The following is a 15221-nucleotide window of genomic DNA, read 5'->3' as shown; positions in this document are numbered from 1 at the left end:
CTTGCCCTCTTGGAGGGTCACATTCGATCTCCTAACTTTCCATTGATCGTACTTGAACTTCTTATGTTGTTTGTCGAATCCGACAGAAATCAACATGGGCGGTATTACTTTGGCCACGAGCATCAGATGACCCTCAACTATGTCACCACCAATGTAGTTCGGCATAGAGTCGAATATAAAGATTGTGCACCCCTGTAGATCGATGGCAAGCATAAGCCAGTGTTGTTTGATGTTGATTGGCCCAAATACGTAGTCAACATCCATCCATGTTGGTTTATATTCTTTGTACTGTTTAAGCACGTAGCCAAGGAAGAAGTGAGAGTCCACCCAAAACCTCACGTCTCTAAGCACCCATGTGTTCTGCTCAAGCGTTTTGAAGAAATCCTTGGTCCTGAATGTACATACTACCGTCCACTCCTCGTTTTTTGTTTTAGGATGGCTTTTCCATTTATTGTATGCATTCCACAGAACATCAGGGACTAGGAAGCATGGGTTATAGGAACGAACGATCCTTATAGGGAACTTAGGTACATGGACCAAAGGATTACGATTGATAACACTTGTGGCCGATTTCAATGCCACTATAGGTGGTTCAGCTTATTCAGATTGGGGTTGAGGAGATCTTGGAGGTGAATGAGGTTGAATTTTTTCTGAATGTGATTGAGAATGGGGCTAAGAATGTTGGGGCTGAGAAGATTGAGGCTGAGTTTTAAACTTCTTCCCCCTTTTGAAACACTTAGATGAACTTGGCTGATTTTTTTTCCTTTTTTGGCGCTCTCAGCCATTTTAGTTATCTATCCAATCACTTAGTAATATCTAAACCCTCGCTTAATAATCTTTAAACGCTCGCTTAGTATTCTCTATCCCATTGGTTAGTATTCTCTCAACGATTAATTACGAACGAGATTAAACCCTAAAAGATAATCAAACCTCAAACGGTCTGAAGGTTTTTTTTAGCAGGAAATGAACGATATGGAGGGAGACCCTATCGTTGTAAAGTATTCGTAGAGACACGCATTCACCAAACGGTCTGAAGGTTTTTTTAAAATTAGGGGTAATTTTGTAATTTCGCATGGACAAAAGGTCAATGGTAGAAAAAATTTTAGGAAAAGGTCATTGGTAGAAAAATTTTTGGATTTCTGGTCATTTGTGAAATTTTCCCTATTAGGAGTATAAAAGTGGTTAGAAAAGAGAGAGAGAAAATTACTCTTTTTATTCCTCAAGTTCTAAAAAGTATGAGTATAATGTGCTTTTCTATTCTTCGAATTTGTAGGAATATGTGCATTAGGTCAATGGGATTTCAAATTATATATTTGTAGTCCTTGAATTTTTAAAACTACATTTAAAAGGTCCCTAAATTAATTTTTTATTACTTTAAATAATTATATCATATTTTAAATTTGAAAAATAGTTTTAAAGTTAATTTTAGCGAGAAGAGATAGTTCTTTTTTTTTAATTTAAAATGTCATATAATCTTTTTTACACTTAATCTTAAAAACTTGGCAACTAAAAAGATTTTAATTATCTTCTTGAATCAAAGCATCTTGCTTTATTGCCTCTTCCTCCACGCGAATGCGAGTAACTAATACTTTCAGAGAGATGTTCTTTTGCTTATGAAGCATATTTTTTGGAAATTCTCTCCATGATGGTGGAAGCTTATCGATTATGTCATCAAGAATAAGATTGTCTCCAATCTTAATCCCTCCAGATGCTGCTTCAGCCACTATCATTTGAAAGTCTTGTGCTTGTTCTACGACAGACTTTCCATCCACCATTTGAAAGCGAAAGAAGGGACTTGTAGCATATTTTTTCGTGCATGCTTCTTCAGTATCATATTTACTATGCAAAGTCTTCCATCTTTTCTTGGCAGATGTGAATGTAGTATCATAATAATCATAAAAATGATCAACAAGAAAATTTAAAAGAAAATATTGACATTTGTACTCATCTTTCTCATACTTATCAATTTTTTTTTGGTGTCTCATGAACTTCAAGGTCTATGCTTTCAGTACCAAACTTCTTTGGGTTTTTTTCTGTGAGGACATAAGCCACTTTGAGAAGATTAAGGTAGAACAACACTTTTCCTTTCCATCTTTTAAAGTGTGCTCCTTAAATCAAAATGGCTTGTTGAGATCTCCCACATTCTCATTTAATTTCTCAATGGTAGATTCCATCTCTGACTCACCTAAACAATTAGGTTGAGGCACAGATATCTCGCTCTCTTTAAGAAGATTCAAGCCCTCTGCGATATGTATTGAATTTCTTTATACCAATCAATGGTGCAATAGATATTTTCTGGCTTGTCCCCTCTAGGATACAACAACCCCACTGAAACGTTGTGGAAAGATTGAGCTCAAAGCTTCACAATTAAAACACCCCTTCTTTTGACTCATTGCTCCACAAATAATTTTTTTTTTTAAAAAAAAAAAAATCTCAAATTCATTATCTTTCTCCCACTAAATATTTCCCAAAAACAGCTCCTTCTTTTTAAAATTTCATTATCCAACGCAGATTTTCTCTTTAAGCCATGGATTCACTGCTCAAATATTTACTAAAGTCCTACTTTAATGGATCCTTAATCGCCACACCACATATGAAGGAGTAGATTGAAGTAGCCTAATTCCTTCTCAAATCTCTAACCTTGTGAAATCCCTCTTTAAGGAACTCTTATACAAGAGTACCTTTGAGCGGAAGCGGATCTTTCCAAAGATATTATGACAGAATTACCACATTTATATTCAAACAAACAGATATACATCATACAGTAAATTACCGGCATGCTTTAAGATTAAACAACCAAGAGAACAAGGAAACTTACCAGTTGAAGAACTTTCTCCTCGAAAAATCTCGATCTCTCTAAGTGAACAGGTGCTCTCGCTCTCGCTGGAACGTCAAGCTATCGTTCACCAGAATTCCTGTCGTCAACACACGAACGACCTCTACACGAACAGAAAAGATGGGCACGACATCACCACTTGGAACCCTTAGTATTCTTGGTGTGAGAATCCAAAGAGTGGGCTCTGTTAAGATTTGGTAGAGGGCAGGAGGAGAGAAAGAACGTATACAACGATCAAGTTAGGATCAAACAATTGGGAGAATGCTTAGTCTATCGTATAAACAAAATGTTTGATCGTTTAGATGAAGTACACGATCATGCAGTAAAAAGGCAGCGATCATCTATATGATCGTTTAGTAAATGCTCGGGCGCTAGATGATCGTTTAGAAGATGCGCTCACGTGTAGTAAAAATTCGAGCTATCGTATAGTCTCTCAATTTACTAAGCGACAGGCAGCACATTACTCTTGAGCGAATTTCATGATTTTTTGCAAAATGAAAACGATTTTCATTTTATTCTTCAGTTACGAAAACTGAATCAAACTTCCTACTAACCCACGGTTATGAAGAAAACGTGGCACAATTATCCTATAATTGTCCAATTAAAAATAATAAATATAATCATATTATATTCATTAACCTATAGTTTAATATTACATATAAACCATAGTGTTTTCTCCTCCACTAGATATAAATCATATTTATATCCATTTTCCTCCAATTAATGTATCGCATACATAAAGTCAATCATATCAAATATAATTAACCAATTCAATCATAACATATTAATCGAACTCTCTCTTGTCAATTTGAACATTTCAAATTGACCCAAAAACTGATTTTCAACTTGAATTCATTTAGCTACCAATGGACCTTATGGACCTATGGATCGAAGCTCCAACGATACGTGAACAGCTGACTAAACTCTTTAGCCACGAGATCCACTATCCGTTAATTACCAGACATTCTACTAAAGACCGACAGCTGAACTCTCCTTACCACAGATATATTTTTATGTCCATCGGATATAACCAACCCGATGCCCGAAGTATAGCTGGGCCAATTTACCATTTTTCCCCTGTAGTTACATCTAACTTCTTAAGTACCATTGATCCCTCTAATGAACAATACAACATAGTCCTACTATGTGTGGACACCTCTCGGGTCATGAGAAGGTGTGTGGCGCCACATCGTTAAAGCCCCGAGATTAGCCCTTAAAGGAGCAATCTATCTATTTACCCCTACTTCGGGGAAGGAGTGAATTCCGTCTTGTGTAACTGAGTTCGCAGCTCCCAAATCAGACGAATCCTCAAAGTGGTAGGTTTGAGTCGACGATCTGACCACTCACACCCATGCAAATCAAAGGACGGCCTTTAAAGGTAAGAGTTCCCAACTCACTTAGGATTAAGGTCATGTTACCTATGGTCATCCTAGTGAAGTGAAGTCTCTGTCATGAACGACATTATATAACGAGATGTTAACACTTTGTGGTTAGGTCTTAAACACACTATTTGTATAAGACTCCCCCGCTCGCATGTCCCCACACGAATGATCAGGATCAGACTATCTGTAGCAATTCACAACATTTGTAACTATTCCACAAAGCGGGTCGCATCCGTAGCGTTACCAGGCTAAGGTTTCCCTCCTATATCCATATACTACAAACCATTTTGGTTATCACTTAAGACACGATCTACTTATATGTCACCACATACATGCTTAAGTTACATAATGACAACCAGGGATTTTAGTTTATTGGTTTATGGTAAAGCAAATAAAACATCCAATGTTCAAAGATAAGTAGTAAAGTAAATATCATATATTATACATCACAAGCGTTCGTACAAAACAGTGTTTACAAACTACAAGACACGAGACTTTAGGGCATCATCCTCAACACCTCCATCTTCCTATTGCTAGATCTTCAATTGGAGCTCGTTTTAGTAAGTATTTGCTTTGAAATTTTGAAAAAAAAAATAACGGTGATTTTTTATGATGCTTTGGATTCTAATATGACATGAAATTCTTAATAATATGGTATTTTCTTATGGGATGTTCCATCTTTGATAGATATATAGTAGTATGTGCGGAAAGGTTTTGGATTTTCAGGGATTTCACCATTTCTAAAAAATAAATAAATAAATAAATAAATAATCTTTATTTCCACAAAGGATTCGGGACGATAGGTACTTGCATTTTAGTTATCATTCTAAAGTCCCATATTTTCATTTTTCCTAATTACCCTTTTTTAGTTAGTAATGTTGTAGAAGATAATATTATGTAGTTTTTATGCATAAAAATTGTTGATCTCCCCTAAGACATTCCATGCACCATTGAAATATACATATCTGATATTACAATGAATTTGCAGAGTTGATTGTGAGGAAATTTTAGCAGATATGGATGGAATAATTTTTAGAACTAATTGTGAAGAAATTTTATGGCAGTGATGTTTTTTCATCTTTAAATACCAAAGAGTACTCTTATAGTAGATTTAGTGTTGAATATGTTGTTTTCTAAGGGATGTGCATTTGATTAGTAAAAAAGAATGGATGTTTTTGTTGTACTAGATCTCTTGATTTTGAACATTTTGAACATTTTAGACCAAGGGCACATCATGAAAATTTTCATTCTAGGCACGTGATATTATGTCTTAGATTGGTCAAATTAAGCATTTTAATTGTTACTTTTTTTTATTATTTTTTTTTTCCATTTTAGATATGGGTTATATATCTTCCTAAGGCCAAATGTTAGATGAAATTTTTTTCATTGATTTGCATTGGATCCTCTATGTTATGTTTGTATTGGGACAATTTTCAGTAAAATGGAGGATATTTTGGTGACTAAAATATAGTAAGGCACATTAATTAAGTTTATATTGAAATTTCTTGATCAATTGATTTGGTGGTGTTGTAGGATTTAACTATATCTGTAGACATAATCTATTTTATAAAGAATAATTCTAATTTTTTAGTCTTTGTTAGATTTTTGAAGCTATGAGGATGTTCAATTTCAAGACATGATCGATTATAACACGATTATATTATTTTCAAGTCTTCTTTATCAATATTTATCATTATTCATCTTCAAAATTATGAAGATAATACTTCAAGAAATGAACATCCAAGTTCGTGAATTCAATAGAGCATTCTTAATACTTAGTATCTTAGTTTATTGTAAATTGTACATTCTTATATTTGAATGTTTTATGTATTTAGACTTTATCAATTGTAGTCCATAAATATATATACACTTTGGACATATCATATTTAGAGATATACATTGGGAAAATTAAAAGGATATAGTCCTTTTAGAAATTATTAACGAAAATATTGTTGTTTTCAAACTATTTGTAAAAATATTGTTGTTTTTTATGTTTTTTAAATAAGTCGAACTTTGAACTCTCGACCTTGCCCTAACATTATTATTGAGTCTGTTTAATTATTATTCCGGAGACCTTCCTCATAATTATTTGATGTGGAGATAACGAAAGACCTTCCTCATTCCGGAGACCTTCCTCATAACATTCATAATTATTTGATGTGTTAAAAATAATTTTGTATTGGTAGAGAACGAAAGAGGGAAGAGTAAGAGAGAGAGCGAGATATTGAGAGAGAGCTGAGAGAACGAGATCTGAGACAGCGAGATTTTGAGAGAGAGCGAGAGTTTCCAGTTTTTTTCTTTTTAACTTGGGAGTTTCCAACTTGATATGTTATTCTTTCTAACTAAGTTTCCAGTTTTTTTCTTTTTAACTTGGGAGTTTCCAGCTTGATATGTTATTCTTTCTAACCCATTCATTAGTATCTGGCACGAAGCTTCTTAACTTGGGAGTTTCCATTTTTTTTTTCTTTTTTGGTCTGATTTTTTTTGGAAACTTTATGAAGGGTAGTTTTTTCATCTCAAGTGATTTGATGTGGAGAGAACGAAAGACCTTCCTCATAACACTCATAATTATTTAATGTGTTATAAATAATTTTGTATTGGGAGAGAACGAAAGAGGGAAGAGTAAGAGAGAGTGAGATTATGAGAGAGAGTGAGATTTGAGAGAGGGAGAGATTTTGAGAGAGTGTGAGATTTTAAGAGAGCGGGATTTTGAGAGAGAGCGAGAGTTTGAGAGAGCGAGATCCTGAGAACGAGAGCGAGATCTTGAGAGCGAGAGCGGGATCCTGAGAACGAGAGCGAGATTTTGAGCGAGAGTGAGATATCCGTACAAATTTTCCTTTTTTTTCTTTTTAATTCCCTTCTACCTTTTTCTTTCTTTCTTTCTTTTTTTTAATTTTCCTTTTATAAAAATAATTTCTAAAAATATTTTATTATTATTTATAATTTAAAAAAACAAAAAGAGAAAAAAAACTCCATCAAAATTTTGGTACCAAATGTACAAAAGGAATCCAAGATCATTATTGTAAAATCTTTTAAACTATTGACCTCACTACTATGATTAAAATTTTTGTTCTTTATATTAATTAGTCTTATTTATACACTTGCATGTGAAGGTTTTGAGTGTTGATTTGATTTATTATGTCCCCAAATTATTATCTAAAATATGTAAATTTGAATATTGAAGTTTTTTTTACCTAACTTTTTAGATTTAGACTATCCGATATTATTTATGTCAGTGACATTTAAAAGCTTCTATATCAAAATAATTACTATTCATAATATATAAAAAGAATAAATTAAAAAAATAATATCTCATAAAAATAAAAAAAAATGTAAATTAAATATCTTATTTATATAAAAATAATTACAAAAATCAATGTGTCCCACAAGGCGAACGTCGTCGATTTCGAGCTGGTTGTCGTTGTCAACTTCAAACTTGAGGTTGCTCAGGTTCTTCTTGATGTTGCTCTGGTACCTCTGCAGGCACTCATAATATAAATATTCATTATGCTCTCCACGACCCCGGCCATGTCCATGCATCTATGAAGACGAAAGACCACCCTCTGAGTCATAATGTTCTGAACCAAATGCTGGCATCATCATCATCGGACTAACATAATCAATGTCTGCATCATAGGGGGGCAACTCTTCCACATTATGTGCAACCTCATCAAACTCATCCTCTTTCCGAACAGGTCCTCTACGTCTAGGAGCTGGTGGATGAACAATAGATATATCGTACATATAATGAATTTCCTCCGTATAGCTTTGGTTGTCACTACATATAGCAAGAACCTGGTTCAGATCATTCACAACCTCACGGAGTCTATGATTGTTCGATCTCTGTGAATTATAAAACAATTAGACAATATTTAAAATAAATTTAAATTAAAAATAATTAGATAATATTCATTTACCAGATGACCCACAGTTACTCCCGAACGAGTGACATAGTGCCTTGTGATATTATTATACCAATGAATATATTCTGGAGTGACATCTGTGTCAAACTGTTCAAGAGAAACCCCCACTACAATAAACCTTGCACGATAGTGCCATCGCACTACCAAATGTGCAACTTTTTCAGACTAATCTCCAGTCCTTAGGTCAATATCATGCGTTCAATATTACAAGGCGATGGGACATCCTACTGAAAACCGAATTGTCTCATCACTTAATTAAATGAATAATGTACAACTTAATTAAAAGAATATTTATTTCTCAATTAAAAAAATATTTGTTTCTCAATTAGAAGAATAATGTATAACTTAATTAAAAAAATAATGTACAACTTAATTAAAAGAATAATGTACAACTTAATTATAAGAATAATGTACAACTTAATTAAAAGAATAATGTACAACTTAATTAGAAGAATAATGTACAAGACAAGTTAATTAAAAGTTACGTGCAAGTTAATTAAAAGAATAATGTACAAGTTAATTAAAAGAATAATGTACAACTTTATAATATAAAAAAATTGAATATACAATAGGAGAGAGCGAGATGTTTCAGAGAGATACTCTCAATCTCACTCTCTCCTTCAATCTCGCTCTCTCCTACAATCTCGCTCTCTTCTTCAATCTCGCTCTCTCCTACAATCTCGCTCTCTCAATCTCACTCTCTCCTACAATCTCTGAGAATAGAAGCTCCAATGGAAGTAATATACAAACCCATCTCTGAGAATCAATCTTTCGCCATTTTATTCGATCATTGAATTTATCTCAGTCATTGCCTACTGAGAGAATTTATCATTATTTTTCTTAGAATATTGATTATTTTATTTGTATGTAAATCATGTTAGATGAAAGTCCATTCTCGAGCGTGGTAACTTGCATAACTAAACCTTTGTTTTTAGTTGAATTATATAAAAGATGGAAGTTTGAACATTTTACCGGAGGCGCAGGCGCGGGTAGCTTGTGGGATTACAGTATGTAACATCATGAGTTAATTCAAAGTGTACTAATTAATGATAACATAGCATCCATTAATGATAGTTCTTATGGTTAAATTAATTAAAACCTTTTAACAACATATGTATGAGAAATGTTGAGGATATGGGATGATTGCATAGGATTAATTAGACTAAGCTTATCTTGATTGTGTAAAGAGCATTAGTCATGGCCGCTCTCTCCTTCAATCTCGTTCTCTCTTGCAATCTCGCTTTCAATCTCGCTCTTTAAGTCTCGCTCTCTCCTACAATCTCACTTTCAATCTCACTTTCTCTTACAATCAGCTTCACCCACTTATCTTCCTTGTCGAGGGTTGAAATTTCGACTTATGTATGTCAAGACTATACAAAATTAGCGATATTCCCTTCTAGAGCGAGATCCTCATCACAAAATTAGTGAGATTTCCATGTATATTGAAACTTCAACCCTCGACAACCCTAAAGTGTTTCTTTGTTTGTCAAAACTTCAACCCTCGACAACCCTAATTTACGTATTGTTTCCAAGTTTTTGTTTGTTTGTCGAGTTCTCAACGTTTGACCTCTACATTAGTCGAATCCTCAACCCTCGACTTCTAGCCTCAAACTCCCAAAACAACAATATTTCTCTAATAAGTTTCAAAACAACAATATTTCTCTAATAAGTTTTAAAAACAACAATATTAATATTAAAGGTCTGATATACATTTTGCATCATTAAACAATTATATCATGTAATCGATTTTTTTTTTAATAATGCAATATATTATTAAAAAAAATAAGCTTAAATGATTGATCTATAACAATTGGTAAAAGTGTTGTAAATTGTCTAAAATAATTATTGCAAGACATCTTTTAAAAATGTTGCAACGGCTAGTGACAATTTTATTATTGTTGCAATTGGAAGCTTTTAATTGATTTTAAAAACCACACAAAATGCTACTATAGAGCGAAATTTTGTTATTATAAACAAAAACAAGTGTCGCTATAGACTAAAATATGTGCAGCTATTAAAAAAAAATATTATTATAGAATAAAATATTTGTTGTTATAAAACAACAAAAGTGTTATTATATACTGATATATTTGTTACTATAAACCAAAAGAAGTATTGTTGTAGATGAGAATATTGTAGTGGTTTGTATTTTTTATTCCAACGGTTTAAAAAACTATTGCGATTGACCTCTCAACATTGCTTTTATCAACGATTATAAGACTACTACTATAAATGTGGCAACAGTTAAAAGTCGTTAACTATTGCTAGACTTACTTTGTTGTCGTTCTCCCACATTGGAATTTCATATAATAAATCTCTTAACCAATTTGCTTCCTCACTAGTAGCAGAAGCTAAAGCGCAATAAGTTCTGCTTCCATAGTGAAGTTTACAATAATGGTTTATTTTTTAGATTTTCAATAAATAACATAGTCTCCCAAGGTAAAAATATACCTCAACTGACAATATACTCCGATGGCATGTCAATGCTCTTTACCTAGCTTACTTGTAAATTTGCTAAAAACTCCTCATATGCAATGTTAGGTCTGTTACAATCAGTTGCATATCGTATGCCACCAATTACACTAGCATACTCATTTTGATTAATTACATCACTTTCATTCTCAATGGAAAATAAGTGAACACTTGAATCAAATGAAGTAGACACATGTTTACAAGCAAAATAATTATATTTTTGGAGTATTTTCTCGATATAATGTGATTGGTCAAGAAAAAATCCATATGGATTTTTCGTTACTTTCATACTTAGAATAAAATTAGACTCACCGAGATCTTTCATATCAAAATGACTGCTCAACAACTTTTTTGTTTCATTTATAACAAAATTATTTGAGTCAAAGATCAGTAAATCATCAACATATAGGCTAATAATAACATGAGAATCTTTCCATGATTTATCATAGATGCACTTGTCACATTCATTTGGTTTATAACCATTATTTAGCATGCAAGAATCAAAATTTTCATGCCACTACTTTGGTACTTGCTTTCAGCCATATAGGGATTTAGTAAGCTTACATACTTTGTTCTCTTGTCTAGGCTCTATAAAACCTTCAAGTTGGTCCATATAAATTTTTTCTTCTAAATCACCATTTATAAAAGTTGTTTTCACATCCATTTGATGAATATTCATATAAAAAAATTGCAGCAATTGCTATTAACCATCTAAAGAATGTGATTCTTGTAACTATAGAGAAGATATCGAATAAATCTAAATCTTTCCTTTTGTTTAAAACCTTTTATGACAAGTTCTAGCTTTATACTTGTCTATACTACCATCTGGTTTCAATTTTTTCTTAGAACCCATTTACACTCAATAGTTTTACAACTGCATGGTAAATCAACCAATTCCAAGTTTTATTAGAAATTAATGATTCATCTCATCATTTACAACCTCTTTCCAGAAAATTGCATATGGAGATGTTAAGACTTCTTGCAAAGAAAATGGTATTTTCTAAGTATTATAAACATAAAAATTATGACCAAAATCTTCCACAATTTTAGCTCTTTTATTCCTCTCAATTCAAATGGAGAATTAAGGTCATTATTATCACTAGGAGTCGAGGAACCAAACTTAGAAGTTTGTTCACTGTTTTGTTGCCCACTATTTCTTAACTTCAAAGGAAATTTTTCTTCATGAAAAATGACATTATTTGATTAAAAATCACATTATGTTCAATACCGATAAATCTATAGATTGTATTATTAATTGCATATATAGAAAAAAAAAAACAGAAGTGGTAGCTTTAGATCATAATTTTGGTCGTTTAAGATATGTTAGTCTTACAAAAGCCAAATATCCCAAACTCTTAAATATCTCAAATTTGGTTTAAATCCTTTCCATAAAAAAATATAATCCTTATCTTTTTATGTGGTATTTTATTAACGCTTGACAAGCAGCCAAAACTACTTCATCCAAAAATTAAAATATACACCTGATTCTAGTAACATAGCATTCGCTAAACCAATTAAGGTTCTATTTTTCCTCTATGCTACTCCATTAGAAGTAGGTGAATATGGAGTAGTAGTCTCATAAATTATTCCTAATGATTCAACATATGAATAGAATTCAAATGATTCATATTCTCGATCTCTATCAATTCGAATTCTTTTAATCTTCCTCTAGTTAAAATTCCTTCAAATTCACACAACTCTATGTAATTAGTTCTAGTAATTTAGTATTTCTTTCAACACTTTTATAAGGTTCTTTTGTGATCTTAGCTTTACTGTATGTTTCACATTTCTCAAAATTACTTTTTAAGCTAGGAGTAAATCCAAGGCTCCTCATTATCCCCATATATTTACTATTTATATAACATAAATGAGAATGTCAAAAATTTAAAGAAAAGGGTATATATATTGAACTGGTAGATGCTTTATTGATGTTCTCAATGTTCAATTTGAATATTTTATCACATACATAACCTTTCCCAACAAAAATTCTCTTTTTTGTTATCACATAGTGGTTAGATTCCATAATCTATTTAAAGCCAACTTTATTAAGAAGATAACTTGATATTAAATTCTTCCTCATAGAGGGTGTGTAAAGCACATCTTTCAACCTTCCATAGGTGAATTTTCATTCAACCTCACCACTTCCCCATATTTGAGTGGTATGAGAATCACCAAACATTATTATATTAGGCTTCTCAAAAGGAGTATAGACTTTAAACCAATTTTTATCATAACAAACATGTCTATTGGCTCCAGAGTCAGCCCACCATCCTTCAATACTTTGAACCATACATATATCACTTATCATAGCCACAAATGACTCTTCGATAACATTGACCTGTGGCACAAATTCTTGTTTTCGAAGTTTGCAAATTGGAGCATTATGCCCACTTTTACCACAAACAAAACAAATTGGTTTGATGTGCTGAGGATGTTCTTGATTCTTATTCACTTGGTTTGGATTTTTCTTATTAGAAATGTGAGATTTATTATTCTTTTTTATATGATTCTTCTTTGGCTTTAAATGACTATTTTTAGGAATATAGCCATTAAATGAATTATCATTAGAAGATATTAGGTTTACCTTTGTGATATTTTCATTGTCTTTTTGAATCAACGCATCTTGCCCTCTTTCCTCTTCCTTTGAGGACATAGGCCACTTTGAGAAGATTAAGGTAGAACAATATTTTTCCTTTCCATCTCTTAAAGTGTGCTCCTTAAATCAAAATGACTTATTCAAATCTCCAACATTCTCATTTGGTTTCTCAATGGTAGACTCCATCTATGACTCGCCTTAAAAGTTGATGGGAGAATTACAAATAACAGAGAAAAATGGAGTAAATATTGAAAAATACGCACATAACAATTAGGATGAGACATAGATATTTCGCTCTCTTTTAAGGAGATCCAAGCCCTCTGCGATATGTATTTAATTTCTTTATACCAATCATTGATGCAATAGATATATACTGGCATGTCCCCTCTAGGGTACAACAACCCAACTGAAATGTTGGTAGTTCAAACCACTCTGCATTGAAAGCTCGGGCTCAAAGCTACACAATTAAAACACCCTTCTTTTGGCCAATTGCTCTTAAAAGAGCTAATAAAAAAAATTAAAAGAGAAAGATATGTTGAGTATTGTTGGTGTGTCTTGTTGTCATTTGAGAGAAAGAAATACTAGGTATTTATACTAAATTCTAGGTCTATATATTTAATACATAATTAAGCATTTTTTAAACTTCTTGCTATAAAGTGTGAATATTTTTTTAAAAAAATTATATTTAAAAAGTCCTCAAATGAAAACATCTTTTTAACTTTTTTTAACTTTCTCATGTATAACTTAAAACTCACAACAATATTAAAAACGTAGCCACAAATACAGTAGCAAATAGTAAATATTATAACAAACAGAGTTTCAAATAATATTTACTATACTTAATTAGCAGATTAGAAATAGTTGTAAACAACGTTATTATATTTGGCGTCCCAAATATTGAGTCAATTCACTAACTTCATGGACCAAATACACATATTTTTTAAAAATTGGATATTAAAAAGATAACTTAAAAAAAAAAGAGGGAAGAGAGAGAGAAAGAAAAGAAAGCGAAATGTAATGTTTTGACGCCGCTAGTGAAGCAAGTGCACATGCAAGTTTTTTGGCTTCATATTCCAAGTCGAATCCAACTTGTCTTCTCTTCTAATTTACCCCAATATCCCTCTTTCCCTTTCTCTCTCTCCCCACATTCTTCCAAACACCTTTATTGCCATTTTTTCTACAAAAACAACACCACAATACACATCAAAATCTCATTTCAATCTTTTTATTTATTACAAACATCTCTACGATAATATGATATTATTCATTTTAGGCATAAATTTCATCGTTTTGCTTTCAATTTCACCCAAAAAAAACCTCATACCATTTGACATAGTTGTCTTTTATTATAAACTCATGTTCAACCCCTTATTTGATCGATCTGAGACTTCGATCGTACTCCCAACAATATTAAATTTATTTTTACCTATTAGTTTAAGCTCTCATATTATATACTTTTTCTTTTTTATATAATTATTTATGAGTCAAAACACATTAAAAGTTTTATTGGAAATATATCTCAAACAACCTTCTCTATAGTAGTAAAGTTATGGAAGCCTAAATGGTGTACCTTACGTTAGTTGGATGAGAAAATAGGGTTTGACTCAAATCTATTTATGAGTAAAGTAAAATTTGAATTTTATTTGTACATGATTTATATTTAACTTTTTTGAAGGTTTGAATTTTGACTATATCATATAGAATGGAAAGTATTAATTCTCAAATTTAAACCCAACATACATTCTCATGTCAAAGAGTGTTCAAATCTAAGTAGGTTATCTATTCATGTGATAGGAGTATATACAATAATTCAATATCTAAATTAAACTTTTTAGGTCCACCCTATTGCATAAGAAAGAGAGATTTTATTTCGAAAATAAAAAGAACAATCTTTTAAAGATTACATATTAAACAAACTTCCACAACAATTTTTCTAAATGTTAGTGACAAAAGGGGCATTATTTCAATGATTTATAGCTAGCTATTCATTAAATATGGTTGTTTTTTTAAGC

This window comes from Benincasa hispida, chromosome 7 (assembly GCF_009727055.1).
Source record: "Benincasa hispida cultivar B227 chromosome 7, ASM972705v1, whole genome shotgun sequence".
Taxonomy (NCBI): Eukaryota; Viridiplantae; Streptophyta; class Magnoliopsida; order Cucurbitales; family Cucurbitaceae; genus Benincasa; species Benincasa hispida.
This window is presented reverse-complemented; position numbering follows the sequence as displayed.